The sequence below is a fragment of the Anopheles aquasalis genome, chromosome 2 (genome assembly GCF_943734665.1).
Source record: "Anopheles aquasalis chromosome 2, idAnoAquaMG_Q_19, whole genome shotgun sequence".
Classification (NCBI taxonomy): Eukaryota; Metazoa; Arthropoda; class Insecta; order Diptera; family Culicidae; genus Anopheles; species Anopheles aquasalis.
Genome location: NC_064877.1, coordinates 62,288,147 through 62,300,646, shown reverse-complemented (window position 1 = coordinate 62,300,646; position 12,500 = coordinate 62,288,147). Strand labels below are relative to the sequence as shown.

The window sequence follows — 12,500 nt, the reverse complement described above, 5'->3', positions numbered from 1 at the left end:
CCTACGCCTTCGCGTAAAGAGAAGTTAGTGTGTTGCTTGTGGCACGTTCGTTTTCGAATCCGTACATCCACCATCCGGCGCACATTGATAGCAAAACGGTAGAGTAAGAGAAAAATAGGAGCCATTTTCCAAGCCGTGATTAGCGGAGCAATCCTCCCGTTTGTGGCTCCACCGGTGGTGTCATGGTTTTACTACGATTCGTGGGCCTGGGTCTCCGAAATGCCCCGGAACCTTTCTGCCGTTTTGAGCGAAACTATGGAAACCCTAGCTCAACCGTCGCTCGCGTGTGATTGTGGGTTTGTTTGTGTGGCCAGAAACGGGGCGACTCCATCGGGCAACCCTACGAAAAGACACCGAGTTGAGACCCATGGGGCCATGTAGTTACTGCAGTTGCCCTTAAAAAGCGATAAGAAAGAATGGTGCAGTCCGAATGCAAACCAACTGAGAGTTTGCAGCCGCAGTCAAAAACCTTCCAAAAGTAGTCTACTGCCTCGAGGTGTGCTCGTGGCCGAAAACAAAGCGACTCTAGACCATCCTGCCCAACGAAACATCCGAAAAAAACTCCAAAAACCAAAGAACAAACGGTGTCCAATGGTGGTGTTTCGTGTTGTGTTCGAGAAAGTGTGCCTGATGTTAGAGTGGTTGATTGTTCGGTGTGACTGGTTGACATTGTGCGCCTCACAAAGCAATAGGACCTTCGAAGTAAACGAAGCGACGATCCCTTCCGCACACCTCAGGATCCGTCAAATGAATTTTCAACTCAACAAAGCCTCTCGCAGGGTGGAGCACAGAATGGAGTGCAGAAAGGCAGTGCAGAAGGGAGTGATAATTGCAAAAACCGCCAAGCAGGAGCAGACTTAAGGAGTTCTGGCCCCTCCGGTCCAGTGAAGAAGATATTCGGTGGCAAAAATGGTGCTCGGCCCGCGACTAATGAAAAGAAAATCCCAACCATAAACCACCGGAAACAAAGGTTCCGCTACCGTACCGCACCGACCGGCCAGCAGAGTGTCTCGGCAGAGACCTTTCGGTCTGCGAAACGGACTGCGGGCCGCGGCTTCTGCAGAAGTGAAGTTGTTCCCGCGACCGCGAGCAAAGCGTTGCTGCTGGAGCAAAAGTCAAACAACTTGGTCTGGTCTGGCCGGGCGCAGTGCACCGGCCTGTGGTCTGAAGGATAGTCGAAAGGGATCTTGTGGGCGAGAGGAAAGAAAAAAAGGAAGAAAAAAAAACACCCGAAAAGCGTGGAAAAGCGATGAGGACGACCACAAAACCAGAGTGGAAAGCGAGAACGAGTGAGGTCCTCACTGGCTAGTATGTGTTCCGCGCGTGAGGACACCCCGTGCCTTTGATGGTGCTGGTGCTGATGATGATGATCATGACAACGATGAAACGTGGTTGGCGGGTGTGGTGCGGAAAATGGAAAATTCCTCCTCCACTTTTTTCCCCGATTTTTTTTTGTTGTTTTCTTTTTTGTTCCTCCACCCCACGGTGTTTTTTTTTTGTTACGCTCCTCTCATCCACACCCTTTTGAAGCCTTTAGCCCCCCCACCCCGCGACGCCCGCCATGAACCACTCGTGGAACACTCCCTATCCACCACCACCCACCAGTCTCGCCCGCCCGCCCGCTCCCCCGAAACCGAGTGGAATGACGCGAAAGGGCGGGCAGATAAAAAATGAAAATAAACGTGGAAAATCGTTCCCGTAGCCGCGAGTTCTGTGTGTCTGTGTTAGTTAGTTAGTGGTGTTAGTTAGCGGTGGGCGCGCGCGCCAGGCGAGCTCTCGCGTCCCCGTGCGACGACCCTTGCGGCTTGCTCGACGATCCGGATGCTCATCCTTGATGCTTTTGTTGCCGGTCCCACTGACGGTGGTCCTGTGGTGGTGGCTCGTCCTCGTCCTCGTGTCGTGTGCTTGTGCGCTGGTCGTGGGGCTCCAGTGGTTTGTGGCCGCGTGTGTGACTGTGTGTGTCCTTGCAGCAAATGGTGCGCCCTCTCTCGCTCGCGGGTGGTGTGTATTTGTTTTAACCTCGCGACGACACTGCCACTGTGTGGCCAAGGGATGCGGCAGGGACACGGGGAATCGGATTGGGGTTGGTGGATCAAAACACAGGTGACACACACATACACCGACGCGGTCACATGCGGTGTGCGGTCGAGGTGAATGGTGGTGGATGGAAAAATTTGATGGAAAATCGGTGGAAAATCGTTTGTGCTTATGTGTATGTGTGCGTTGCATCGATTTCGTTGCCTTTTTCGCGCCCAGTTCCCCGCCGTGATTTCTTGTGCACACTGGGGCCGCCAATCCGTGGCCTTAAAGGTTCATCGGAAGCCTAGCGGCTGCTTTAAGCGTTTGTATCTCTCTCGTTCGCTATCTGCGGGAATGTTGTTTGCGGTGCTAGTGACGTTTGTTGTTTTGTAGATGTCGATTGTCCTTCCCAACGAGTTTTGTGAAGAAGTCTACAGTACAGATAAATTTGGGAGCCCTTCGAAAGGCCCCCAGCTGCTTGTCTGTCTATTCATCATTTTTTATTCACCAACAACGTGTCCCCGTCGGTGTTCTGTGCCATGTCCATTGTGGCGACCAGAGAAACCTGGCACAAGCTGAAAAAGAAAAGAACTTTGCCAACGAACAAACTCATTATCTCGACAAACTCAATCCACGGCTCGCCGCGCTGGGCGAGGTCCGTCCTCCTGCGAAATACTGCAGTGAAGGTTGCCGGGAAGGAGACCGAACCAGCAGTTGAGGAGGCTTTTCTTTCGCTGCACAGCAGCAGCAGCAGCAGCGATGTTGGCGCTTGCATACACATTAAGCGCTAACCATTTTTTTCCCCCATTTGTTTTTTGTTGCTTTTTTTTGCGGTGGAGCTTTTCTGTTGTTGCCGGTGAAGAATTCCGGCGTTTTTCTTGTTCTTTTCGTACTTCTACTTTTTGCCGTGCTCGGCGTGTGCTTTCTTCGTGGGGGAGAAGAACCGTGGGGCCGCGGCCACTGCAGCAGCACAGTGGCAACACAGAAAGCAACCGAAAACTGCACCATTTTTCCAACGGGGCACTGAAGGCAGCGACGTATTCTTATTTGTTCAGATTCTTAGTCAGCAAGTCTCCTTGCTCCCTTGCCCGGTCTAACACGGCTGGTGCGCGCGCTGTTTGTATCGTTGGCCACCCTGGCCACCAACCAAACCACCCCTTGGGCCACTGGATGGATGATGATAATGACTGTTGGTGTTTAAAACATCATTTTGGACTCTCTTTTTCGCTGGTGTTTTTTTTTTTCATTGTCTTCTCTCTGTTTTATTTTGTTGGTATGCTCCGGCTCCTAAATCCTTGCACACGGAATAATGGCCGTCGTGGGCTCCTGCTGCAGGACACGGTGGCCACACCGAGGTGCAGGTGGAATGGACTGACCTGGGGAGGAATTTAAATTAAAAAGGAAATAAATTTTATTTCCCCTGGCCAGCGGCACACACATTCCGGGGCATGGCTTTTTTTTCTGCTGCGCCGTGGGCACTCCCCGGGGGGAGGAGGGTGTCTAGAGGGGTGCCTTTTCTAACCCTGCCCCTTGGGGCGCATAAGAACGGAGGGAATGAAATTCTTTGCCATTTACGCCGTAACACTCGTCATCTTGAGGAATGACTGTTATGACCATGTTTTGGGGCTGCTTTCATGACTTTCATCGCAATGCATCGAAAAAATGAGTTGCCAAAAGTTAATTCAAATGCAAAACCAACTTCTTAGTCTCAAAAACCCATGAAAACACAAAGTGAACGCAACGAAAAACATTCCATTAGCGATCGAATCGCGAGGCCACTGTTGCCTGTGGCTGTTAATCGAAATCCGATGCCCACAGCGCGTGGCTCATGTGGCTGGCGTGCGGCAACATTCCGGGCATGAACTCAGCTGTGTGCGGATCACAGAAGATCGTGTCCACCGCGTGCCCGTTATAATTGACAATGTAGTGCTTGGTTTTGCTTTACGGCGAGGCGAGCTGGAGCTCATATTGCTGCAAACAGGGACAAGGGCTGGGCTTTTTGCATCGACAATGGTCGTGGCCATCGCTTGGCGGCTTGAAATTCTAAACCTCCCTCGCCTCGGAGACAATCACGACGCTTTTCCTGGAGGGTGAAAGTGCATTGCTGTGCGCGATGCAGAAACCCCGACGGCCCGGCCCCGTGGCTGTCGTAGGACAAGGATGAACTCCAGTAACAGTGGCCACGCGAAGAGACAAAGCAAGTTGCTTTAAGGGGAAAAGTAAAAAAAAAAACCCTAGAACAAAGTTCTGCGTCGCCAGAATGTCTCTCGTCCGGGAGTGTTCCGTGGTGGGTGATGCCTTGGGCGGCTACCTCTACCTCTCGAGCGCTCCGAGCTTTGATGTTTGATGTTTTGCTTTGTCCAAGGCTCGCACTTGCGGCGGTGCCCCGTTACGCGAGCTGTTTCGCGAACCGTCGGTGACACTGGGAAAGCGAAAAGAGGCCTTTTCCTCTGTGTCCGCGTGTGTGGCCATCGTCGGCGAAAGTGATGAGACACGGGGTGGAATGATGAGTCTTCTGCTGCTGCTGCTGCTCCTCCTGCTGCTGCCGTGTGTGTTTGTTGCTGTCGTCAGCACCACGACACGACGCACTTCATTCATTTTCCTGTTTTTTTTCCCCGGTTTTTCCACTTTGACGTGACGGGACGGTTACAAGGCGTGTTCCATTCGTCAGAACTAAATTAGCCCGGGCTTGTGGTCGGCCGGTCGGTTTGCTGCCTTGATGGGAAAAGAAAAGAAAGAAAAGAGAAAGAAGCCAATTTCGGGCCGGCCATTTTTTTGTTGTTGGAAAAAAACTGTTTGATTTCAAGTCGTCGCTGGTGCCTTTTTAAGGTCTGTGCCTAGTGCCCTCGTTTGTCGTCTAAACACTTGGCCGGATTGGCAAGAATTCGTGGTGCTACAGGCGGATAGGATGAGGTCCGTGGTGGCCATACCTTAACCTTGGATTCCGCACCCTGGCTGGTTGTTGTTGGTTGGATTGGCCATTGGTGTGGCTGTTCACTCATGACAGCTGCTGCACCCTTCGAATCCTTTAGAAGGGTTTGATGGAAGGAAGGGAGTTGTATCCTTTGATCGCGGATGAAATTCGCTGACTGACTGACTGACTGATTGACTGACTAACTAACTAACTAAATAGGACAGAAACTGCGCTAAGTAAAGGAACTAGAGCAGCCCCGGGGTCCTTCATAGTCGCCACAATGCATGAAATGAATGAAAAATCGAATCGAAATGTCTCTCGCTGTCTCGGGCTCTCTCTTTCTCTCTAATCCTGCACTCTCCTGTTCTCCTCGTGAGTCAAACAGAAGGCACCATAGTTCTGCCAGTTGTCTATGGATTTAGGATCCCTCCGCATCCCTCGGGGTCGGTCTGGTCTGGTCACAGTCTGCGGTGCGGTGCGTAGCATATGCGCCTGCCACTCATACGACCCTCAACTCAACGCGCGACGGAGCCCCCGAGTTTCAGGGTTCGCTGGTTTTTAGACGGACACCGGAGCCCTCTAATTAAGGGACTCTGTGCTGTGGTGCTTTGTAGGGTGCTGGTCAAGCTGTCTGAACTGGACCACTGTGCGCCCTCCAAGTAGTCGCGCACGACGAACCGCCGGACCACCGATACGGGGCGCTAATCGGTTCAGAGGCGCATCGAGAGACCGATCGGCGTTAACCCCCGCCACCCTAGCACGCACAGGATCTGTCCGGTCCGGTGTGTGTTTCTGTGTGTGGTCCCGGTCCCGAGCTTTGGTCTCTCTCCGGCTAATTAGCTATCACTTTACCCCGGGTGTCCAGGATATGGCCGCCATGAGCCGTCGCCGGTGTCAATGCTCAACAGTCTTCAACGTCCCGTGTTAACTCCCCCCCCCCCCCCCCCCTTGAGTGACATGAGGTCAGCAGCAGCGGGGTTGCAAAAGGTGGAAAAATAAATGGAAAAAAACGAGGGAAAAATCGAGAAGTCGTCTAAAGGCCGGGCGCACCGTCATCCTGGGCCGGTTTGCTGACAGAATTGGCCTCTGGACAATATTGTTGCGTCAATGCAGAGTTGTTGTGGGGGGGTGCTTTGTTAACCCCTTTTTTTCACTAACACTCCGTGTGTATGTGTTTGTAAGGGCTCGCGCACGGAGTGTTTTATTCTTTTCTTGATCCTTTTCGACGGATAACAAACACCGTTCGCCGTTCATAAAACTCGATCGACGCGACGCGCGATGTGTTGTAAACTATTCGCCACCGTCCGGGCGACGCTCTTCTTTCGCGGGGTTTCCTAACCACCCATTCCAGGAGGTGCAGGTCAATAGTCGTAGTTATTAAACCGAAATCGCCGGGACCGCCCTTCTTGGGCCCTGTCACCGACCGCGTGGATCTAAGGATCACTAGCCATCCACTAGCCGCCAGTTGTGTATCAGTTTTACGAAATCAATTCTTCGTTTCCGGAATGAGGGGGGGGGGGGGGGGCAGTTTGGGGGGTGTGCTAGTAACACGGGGTAGCTGTGCACGTTGTTGGCATGTCCTTGAGGGAGAGACGGATATCCAGATGGGAAGGATAAAGTTTAATTGGTTTCTCGGGGTCCATTATGTGTTGTTTGCTCTCTTTTCCTCTCTCGCGCGAAGGGGCAAGCCACCCCATTCAATAGGAGGGTGGCTCGGGGGTCCTTACTGGCCTCGTCGCGCGTCGTCCGGTATGTCCTTGTCCAGTCCAGCATATCAGTCTCGCTGTGGCCGCTAGCAGCGAGGGGGACCAGCCGCTCCATATTGTGCACCAATACACACAAGATGAAGGGATGAAGGGGGTGGGGGTTGGGTTTTTTTTTTTTTGGTTTTCACTTTTGGAGCGGCGTTCCGTTTTCTTCCTCCACTCGCGTTCCGTTCCGTTCCGTCCATTTTCATTCGCTTCGTTTTGGAAAGCCAATTAAAACAATTTTAGTTTCGGATGGTACCCTGCACCATATCCCCCCCGTCTTGTGCTTCACCTTATACAGGGACTGCTGGCTGAGCGGCAGGAAAATTGAGGCCAATTTGAATTGTGTTATTAGAGAGAGAGAGAGAGAGAGAGAGAGAGAGAGAGAAGAGGAGGAGGAGGAGCATTTAACGTGTCGCGTCCAACGCGGCGCGTCCAGCCATGTCATGTCGGTTGGTGGTTGATTGATATTTTGATGTGCCGCGGATGATAACCAACGCCCGAGCATAGCCCAAAACCGCGAGAAGAAAAAAGGACAGGAAGAAGAAGAAGCAGAAAAAAGGAAAATTGAAATCCAAATGCACGGTGGCTCTTCTGGCGTGGGTGGTGGGAGCGATCACCGGCCTGGCCTGGCGCACTGTGGGCACTGTTGTTACTGTGAGGCGTCACTTGGTCACAATATTACTCCCCTTCCTTTTTTTTTTAATGCTGCATCCCTCCGCGCTATTCGATGCGATTGGATTGGATGGATGCGGTGCCCGTTCGTTCGGTGCTACGCGCTTGAGCGGCCGCTAGACAGTTTGCGCTACATATGTTAACATTAATTCGGAGCAATTTCTGTGTGTCTCCTCCCATCGCCCATTGACAAAACAAACTTACCCATTCGTCAGTGTTGTGTTGTGTGGCCTTTGATGTGACCCAGCGTGTGTCACACCTCTGAACTCTCCCGTCCAAGGGTCCAAGGACGAACTCTTGACCCTCCTGTGGCACGGGCTGTGTTGTGCAATTTATTATTAATTTGGGCATTATGTTGGATGAGAAGTAGGAGTTACCTACCTTACCGGTAGGTTGCTCATTATCAACCGCGAACCATCTAGCCTCCCCCTGGAGGCACACTAATGGGGATGGTGATCGATTACAGTACATCGCACCTGGCGTCAGTTAGGCCACGCTCGCCGTCTCACTAAATGCTGCTCATTTACGGTTTTTTCTTTGTTTTATTTTCTTACCGGCGGGCAATGAAAATCAATTTATGCTTCACAGTCGGCGCTTTGCGGCCGATTTGACGCCACCGGGAGTCAGAAACCCGAACACCGAAAGAGAGTCTGCACCTTTATCTTTTTGCAAGGGTTTACTGGTCGATGCGCTCTCAAGTCTCATTAAATGTAAAGCGTTGCAACTGTGCGCGCATCCGGTGTGTTCTGTGTTCTCCCGGTTTCGCTGCCAATGCTGCAGGCCCAGTATTGCGCACATTTATTGCATTATTAACGAGTTGCTAATGCACCCCCCCCCCCCCCTTGTGCACCCTGTGGGGGTGTGGTACCATTTTCGCTGGGGAGATTTCTTCGACGCTCGGCGATCAGTCCCGTCTGGTGCTAATCGGTACGGATCATCATCAGCTGCTGTGCACCATCAGCTAGCTCATCCGCGGCGTCTGCGTCTTGCACCGGAGGGTCCGTTTTTCCGATGCCCATTCGACTGTGACAACCACCCCTTACTACTACGCGCACCCCCTACGATGGGGGAAAGATGTGCAGTACAGTTCCGCAAAGACACCAGAGTGGGAGAAGAAGAAGAAGAAGCAGAAGTTGGCCTCTGGTTGAGTGGCTTCGCGTCGTTAGTGTGACTATTGGCGGAAGAATGTGTGTTGTTGACTTAACTTGCACTGGGACTGCCCCCAACCAACCCTTCAGTGGCCATTACCTGTGGCTGCTGCTGCTGCTGCTGCTGCAGCTACAGAGGCCAGTCCTTTATTTTCCCTTTTCCGCCTGTATGAGCACGACGCATAATTACTCACGGATGGATCAGCACCGGTCGGTCGGTCGGTCAGCCGGCTGGTCGGCTCAAAATGTAAATGTCTCAGTCTCTGTCTCGCGCCACGGCCGATGTGTTGCTGATGATTGGGATGATTTATTTCCAACCAGCAATTAAGATATCATCAGCGCGCACCTTCTTTCTCCTCTGCCGTCAGTCAGAGATGACAACCTTCTCTTCTGCGGCCGATGCTGATCAGTGTCACCGATCGATTGCGCTGCCACAACCATGGATGCACAGCCATTCTTTCATTCATAAGTTTGGAAGGAAAACAAATTGTGAAAAACACAAACACAACGCCTTTCTTGCCTTCCTATCGTTGGGGCGATCAGAGAGACAGAGAGACAGGGACATTGGATCAATGGGCGATCGTTGGCTTCTGTTGGATCTCTGTTACAACAACCTCGAACCTTTGTTAGGGGTTACACTCCTCCACACATCAACAAGGTGTGGTTCTATCGCTCTACGGCAATCGCTAGCCTTCCGGGAATGTGGAAGGGCCGCCAGGTAGCACAACGGAGGTTGGAGGTCCATAAACGGCGCAACTCCAAGGAGAACTGGATAGACGGAGAAAGAGCCAAGGGTCTTATAGATGTCCGACCGTCCTCTGCTCCGAGAAGGAAGTGTGAAAATGATTAAAAAACAAATCATCATAAATGTCAAAAGTGTTTGAATGCTGCTGCTGCTGCTGCTGCTACGCGGGGTTTATGGGTTGCGTTTTCGGGGTCCATGCAGCCTCCCTGGGCAGGGAGGCCTCCGTGTGAGCTACCTGCGATGAGGCGAAAGTCAAGAAAATAGAATCAAAAATAGAATTTACCTTTCGAGCTGCGACTGGGCCACTGCTAGACAGCTAGCAATAGCTATATCCCGCTGAGAGTCCTGTGATGGATTGGCCGAGACCGCCGCCCGACCGAGCAATGGAAGGATACGGTCCATGGTCCAGGGGGTCCCCGTTTTGGAACCGGAAGTTGGCCCGCGTCGGGACGTGCCGATGCATAAGTACGAAGCAAAATTAAGAACCGCGCGCAAGGTTGTTGGCTGTGTTTGATCGGGGAATGGAGGAATACACCGGGGCTTCACCTTGAATCTTTTGCGGGGAGGATTCGTTCGAATGCCGAGGATTCGCTTTTGGGCGGTTTTGTTTCGTTGTTGTTCGGATGAAAAAAATGATGAATTCCAATTTCATCCCTTTTTTTTTACACATTAGCACACTGTTGGTATTATTCTGCTCCTGGAAGCTGCTGGCTGGAACTGTGACTCAGGCAGTCAGCCAGTCAGTAACAAGCAGAAACAGCAGCAGCAGCAGCTTGGTAGCTTGGTAGCTTCGCGGAGACTCACATGTTTTGCGTGGCTTTGGAGGAGCGGTGCTGACACTTCCTTCTGGCCAGCTGAGTACATTAATCACCTTGCAATTGAGGCGTGAAGTGGCAACCAACAGGCCAACAGGGGCGGGCGCACAATACATTCAGGCAGCACGCAGCCAGCCTGCCTGCCTGCGCGCGCCCTTCTTCTCCGCTGACTCTGTCAACTTCCTTTCGGCGCGATAGACAGAGCGAGGCCGAACTCATCCGACGTGGGACCGACTGTGGTGTTGTTGTTGTTCCAGTGCTTCGAATTACGATGCCATCGCCGCCGTCACTTCCTTCCGAATGCGATCGTGTGTCATGTTCAAGGATACATGCATATCGCCGAATGCTGCCTGACAGCCCAACACCAGAGCAGACCAGACAGACAGGCAGACAAGCAGACAGCGAGCGAGGGAGCGAGCGGGGCTGCCGTTGGTTTGCACCCGTCGACGACGATCATGATGATCAGGACGACCGTTGGTCTAGGCAGGCAAGTGCTACGGCACACAAAAAAAAGGAAGGAGAAGGAATACACACTGATCAGGACTCCCCATTGGTTCTAGAGATGTGCGGAGGTCCTGAAATCCGCCACCAAAGGTCCTCTTGGGACCAACTGTTGTGGCGGAATTTCCCAGCATAAACACCTGGGATGGGATGGGCAATTTTACAACTTTACCGATGCCTACGATGTTCCTGGGAAATGTCGGGAAATTCCCGTCCAGCAGCCCCTGACGATTGCACCGAGTAGAACTGCGGACTTAACCAGCGTGATCGGAGTTTTATGATAGATGCGCCATAAGAAGAGAAGGTACTCATCGTATCCCTCAAGGATATTCGGGACATGTGCATATGAAACACATCTAACCTCGAACTCCAGCCAGAGTCAGCATATTGGAAGGGAACGGGGAAACCAACTGTAGAAATAGGAGTTATGCTGCGTATGTACTGCGTCCAAGTAAGGTCAAGTGTCGCAATGGTTGTTTAACAACAATTATACCTTAGACACTATGGTTTGGGCGCTTTGCACTCCACCTCCACTAGTAACAAGCCTGCGCTTTTGCTGGTGGTGATGATGATGCAAAACAGAGCCAAGAAAACAATGGCTCAACGCCTTGGGCTTAATGGAACGCTTTGCTCCCTCGGGGAGGGGCATTATTTCTTCTTTGTTTCCAGCAATGCCAGCTCGTTTGGCAGTTGTTTCTCACGCGGCCATTGCTGACTTTGCGTTGAATTATCATCCAATTGGCAGACTAGATTATTAGTTAACCGGTTTAATAGGTAAACCACGTTTCGAATTCAATGCAAACACTACACACATCAAAAGAAACCCTCCGGCGGGGTTATGCTGTTTAATTTTTCATCAAATATTTTCCAATCGATTTTCCATCAAATACTGTTTTGCGGGATACAAACGCGATCAGAGGACGAGCGCACGAGCAAACAGACACCCAAACCACGGCCACAAATCCAGTGCAAAAAGTTCACGTTCACGAGGAAACCGCCAATGAAAAGAAAAACGTTTGTCGTGCGAGCATACAATTAATATTTTCTTAATCAAATCTTTAGCTTTAAAAAAAACGGTCCATTAGAGACCCTCTTAGCACCAAGTGTGTGATCGCAAACGCATCGTGCAACGTGCGAAAAAAGGAAAGAAGTGCAAGTCCGCGAAGTGAAAAGAGAAAATCATCAGCCCAAATCGAAATACGGAAATACTCGCCTCGCCCAATACCAAAGCTTCGTAGGTTGTTGTTTTTTTGTGTGCAATGTGTGAATGAAATTATAAAAAAAAAATATTATCTGTGCACGGAAAAAAGCAAGCGGGTTAGTGCCGGCCACCGAAACCTCGATTCTCGATTTGCCGACGGTTTTGCGTTCGTTTGCGCGCTGCTGCTCTGCGGCTAGATAGTGCGTTCGTGGTGATCGGTTGTCTGTGATTGTGCCAGTGGTGAATGCGTACGTGCGTGCGAGAGTGCGTTCGATCCTCCCTACTACCCCCTTTTACTAGCACAGCATCAGTGGGGGTGTGATTCGCGCAAATTCGCGTAATTGGCCACGGTTGTCGCCGTTGCATCGGGCGATCGTCCGATCGGGTCGCCGCGTGAAGGCCGCTAGCCACCAGCCGGAAAAGCGCTGGCCATGCAAGAGTGAAAGAAAGCGCAATAGAGAGAGAGAGAGAGAGAGAGAGAGAGAAAGAGAGCGAGAAACGAGAGAAGTGCATTCATGTTGCATGTTGTGCACCGTAGTGTGTGAGCGAGCTGAGGAAGGAAACGAAGTGTTGCATTTTGTCGCTCGCTTCGTTCAACCGTGTTACTGTGTGTGCGCGCGTGTGTCTGAGTGTGTGTACAACATTTGCGGAACTCTCTGAACCAAGCAAAGGTCCAGGTGAAGACCAACGGGATCGCCGGGAGGGGTTCTACAGCAGCTGGAACATAAGAAAAA

The 12,500-nt window shown here is 51.6% G+C and overlaps 1 protein-coding gene across 5 annotated transcripts in view; it reads left to right on the top strand.

Annotated features, from left to right (window-relative positions):
- The window catches only part of LOC126569333 (aryl hydrocarbon receptor nuclear translocator homolog), a 190,496-nt gene that overhangs the window by 33,587 nt on the left and 144,409 nt on the right, over positions 1-12,500 (top strand). For 2 of the 5 annotated variants that reach the window (XM_050226336.1, XM_050226335.1), the window contains exons 1-2: positions 1-23; positions 11,628-12,500. The exon at positions 1-23 is cut by the window's left edge and continues 77 nt beyond it; the exon at positions 11,628-12,500 is cut by the window's right edge and continues 732 nt beyond it. The exons of the other annotated variants lie outside the window; for them this stretch is intronic. The gene's annotated coding sequence lies outside the window, so the exon portion shown is untranslated. The remainder of the gene's footprint in view (positions 24-11,627) is intronic. 5 annotated transcript variants of the gene reach the window in all.